We start from the raw sequence: 4,137 nt of genomic DNA, 5'->3' as shown, positions 1-4,137 counted from the left end.
GTGTCCCATCAAGGGTACCAGGTGGTGCCACACCCAGTTAAGCACTCATGTTACAATGCAGGGGGACTGGGCTTCAAGACCCTGGTCCCCACCTGCCAGGGGAAATGTTTACAAGTGGTGCAGAAGTGCTGCAGGTGACTCTCTCTGCGTGACAAACTCTCTATCCCTCCCTTCCCTCTCAATTCCTGTCTATTTATTCCAATAAATAATCAAGAAAATTGAAAGTAAAAAAAAGAAAAAGGAAAAGGAAATATTCCACTACTTCAATGGGGCTACTCAGGATAATGCTTTCCTTGTTAAGATACTCACAGTATACCATATGCAGAAAGGCAAAGACACCATGTATTTTTTAACCCAGTTTTTATATTTATTTATTTATTTATTTATTTATTTAGGTGCTTATTCATTATTGGTATTGATGAATTAATGTTTTACATGTCACATAGTCTCTGGCTCTGACACCAGCGGTCTCAAGTACCCCTAGATGGTACTCTGCCTCTACAAAACCAATCCATTGACCTGTCCATGCATCCATCCATCCATCCATCCATCCATCCATCCATCCATCCATCTAGCACTCAACCAAGTACAAAAGGAGATCTCTCCTTGAATGGTGAAGACAAACCAGGATGCATAGGTAGGTTGCAAAGGGGCGATTTCGGCTGAATAGGGCTGAGGGGCTGAACCAGGGAATGTGTTGGGGGGTGTGGGTGTGGGTGGGGTGAGCTGGAGACCTGTGAGTTGGGTCACCTCAGGGTCAGGGAGGGTGTGGAAGGGGTTGTGAACAGCTGTCACTGGAGAACCATCACAAGTGCTGGAGCTGTTGAGCAGGGCACACGCAAGAGAATACAAAGGAGAGAAGCAAAGTGCAGAGGAGAGGAGAGGGGAGAGGATGGTGAGGGCAGGAGAGGACAGGAGAGGACAGGAGTGGAGGGGACCTGAGAAACCTACCTGGACAAAGGCAGCATACAGACATCCAGGAAGGCAGGCAGGCATGCAGGCAGCTCTGGCCTGGGCTCCCTGGATCCCGGGCACACCTCCACCTGTCTTCTCTTGGCTGCCAGCCCTGAGGTCCCTTGTCGGTCAGCACTGGCTTCCCATTCTTCAGTTCCCTCTGTGCCAGGGCCCAGGCGTCTGGGCGCTGCTGGCTGACCTAGTGGCAGGGCAGTTGGGCTGCCCAGTGCCAGTGTGGCCAGCACAGAATGCCAGGGGCTAGGACATCACAGAGGGCTCCTGTGGTTGCTAGGCCACGGGGACCCCGCCCATCCAGTTGATCAGCAGCCATGACCACCACCCTGAACTTGACCTTGAGGGGTGGTGGCCAGCCACCAGAGCCAGAGACCCACGCCAAAGCAGGTGCAGGTCGGCCGGGCCAAGGGGCTAGGGGCAGATTGGTGTGTGTCTGGACATGGGGCTGGCAACTGACAGCCCAGGGCTGGGGACCAAGTTCCGCCAGGCCCCTGTCCCACCATTTGCACTGACATACAGTCTTGCTGACTGACTGACAGTCCCTGCCCCAGAGATACCCACACCAGGTCCCTGGGAGTCCTGAGCTGCCCCTGAGGATTGGTGGGTGCCTGCCTGGACACATGCCTCCATAATGGAGGCCTCTATTAATCCCATTGCCTACTGATAGCTGCCCTCCTGCCCCTCCTCCTCCTCCTCCTCCTCCTTCTCCTCCTTTTCTATCTCCTCCTCTTCCTCCTCCTCCTCCTCCTCCTCCTCCTCCACCTCCTCCTCCTTCTCTTCCTCATCCTCAGAGGGACTCACTCAGTGCCCTTGGCCTAGGCAAGCCAGGGCTGGTGCTCTGGCTGCTGCAGCTTCTATCCAGTGGGTGGGTGCAGGGTTCTGTTTCTGTCAATCCCTGGTTCCTGGGACCTTCCATGCCTCCAGCTCCCCCCACTCTCTACTCCAGACCCCTCCTCAAGGATGCCCCCTTTCCCCTTGCCCTCTGTCCCCCAGCTCCCCAACTAACATCTACTGTGTGCCTCCATGCACTACTTTACTGCCACCCTGCTTCTGCGCTTCAGCCCTGGGGGCCCAGTGCCAGCCCAGCTGCCATTTCACCATCCAGCAGGGGGACCTGCCCTAACCCCCAGCCACCACACGCGCACACACTGCCCTGCACACACTCACGGGCTCCCCTGCCTGCAGCCTGCCTCTCAAACAGTCTCCTTCTGCCCCTTAGCCCCCTTACAGCCTCTGCCACGGCCCCCACCGACACCTGGGCATGAGCAGCACAGACATGCAACAAGCTCCACTCGCCCCTATTCCATTTGCTCTATGGTTGGTCAAGAACCTTTTTTCATGCTGTAGGGGAGGGAGTTGAGAAAGTCCAACGTCCTGGGGAGCAAGAACTGCAAACAGCAAACAGTTTTATTAATTTTATCATTTGTTTATTTATTATTTTAAAAAATTTTATTATATAAAAAAATTTTTATTATTTTAAAAAATTCCCTCAGTCCTGGCACCCTTGGATAGGGCCCACTTTCCCGTATGCATCTCCCAATCCAAACCAAATAATATTGCATCCGCCGATCACAACCTAACCAAAGCAACGATTGCCATCTCAACATGCTTCACCTCAGACTGTATCCAGAGACTTCACGTGTGGAATGACAACCCTTCAGCTTCATTACTCGGGTGAGACCTTTCCTTTAATAGTACACTCTAATTTCATCTCAGGTAGTTCACTTTCTAACAAAGTCCCATAACCTAGACATACAACAGTTTCTGTGAGAGAGAGCTTATGTTCACACGTATCCATAAACTACTGCAAAATATATACCTGAAAGCAGGATTACACTAGAGTTTGCAGTGAGTACCTCCCTAACACTTCCTCTCCACTATTCCAAACTTGGGATCGATGATTGCTCAACAAATTGTTTGGCTTTGTATGTTAACTCTCTTTTCAATCACCAGGTTCCAGATGCCACCAGGATGCTGACTAGGCTTCCCTGGATTGAAGACCCCACCAATGTGTCCTGGAGCTCAGATTCCCCAGAGACACACCATACTAGGGAAAGAGAGAGGCAGACTGGGAGTATGGACCGACCAGTCAACGCCCATGTTCAGCGGGGAAGCAGTTACAGAAGCCAGACCCTCTACCTTCTGCAACCCTCAACGACCCTGGGTCCATGCTCCCAGAGGGCTAGAGAATGGGAAGGCTATCATGGGAGAGGGTGGGTTATGGGGATTGGGTGGTGGGAATTGTGTGGAGTTGTACCCCTCCTACCTTATGCCTTTGTTCACTAATCCTTTCTTAAATAAAAAATTTAAAAAAAAAAAAAACTGCAAACAGTCCATCTACAATGTAACATTTGTGTCTCAGGCCGCCCAATCCCAAGTGCGCTGTGCATACTTTTGACTGGCAAAAATACCCCATCTGAGTGTGAGATCTGGCTGGGCTAGTGGCTCTTTCTGTGGACTAGGACACAGACAGACAGAGTTTTCAGGTTCAAAACCTGTACTTCCCAGAAGATGGTCATTCGCCACGGTTAAAAAAAAAAAAAAAAAAAAAGGCTTTTTATTTATTTTTTTTTCCCCCTGCCTGGGTAACCTGTCTGCTACTTGTTTCTCAGTGAAAAAAGGGAAAGATCTTTTTTGGAGGGAAAAGGACCAAAATGCAGGCAGGTGGACTCCGTGGACGGTGGATGGGGAGTTGCTCCTGCCCTGGCACTAGAGCCCCAGCTGCTGTTCCAAGTGCTCTCTGATACCAGAGATCTCCGTGTGTCGTGTCATGACACTGTCTCCAGGACTGACCCTCAGGATAATGAGGTTCAAAACGAGGCAGGTCATATTGCCTTCAAAAGTAAATGCAGGGAGGTTTGGCGGTATGTCAGAGGGTTAAGGCCTTGTGGCGCTCACGAAAAGAGGGGACAGGTGGAAGGGTCTGGGGTCTGGCGCCCAGAAACCCACCTGCAGGGGAGTCGCTTTACAGGGGGTGAAGCAGGTCTTTAGGGGCTCTATCTTTCTCTTCCACTCTGTATTTCCCCTGCTCTCTCCTTTTCTCTCTGTCTGATGCAAGGTCAAAACAACAACAACAACCACAACAATAACCACCACAGTGACCAAGCAACAAGGGCAGCGAAAGGGGAACAAAAGGAGTGCAGGGGCTGTGGATTATTCGTGGCGCAG

Source organism: Erinaceus europaeus (genome assembly GCF_950295315.1).
Source record: "Erinaceus europaeus chromosome 6 unlocalized genomic scaffold, mEriEur2.1 SUPER_6_unloc_1, whole genome shotgun sequence".
Classification (NCBI taxonomy): domain Eukaryota; kingdom Metazoa; phylum Chordata; class Mammalia; order Eulipotyphla; family Erinaceidae; genus Erinaceus; species Erinaceus europaeus.
The sequence above is the reverse complement of the archived record's forward strand: the minus strand, read 5'-3'. Positions refer to the sequence as shown.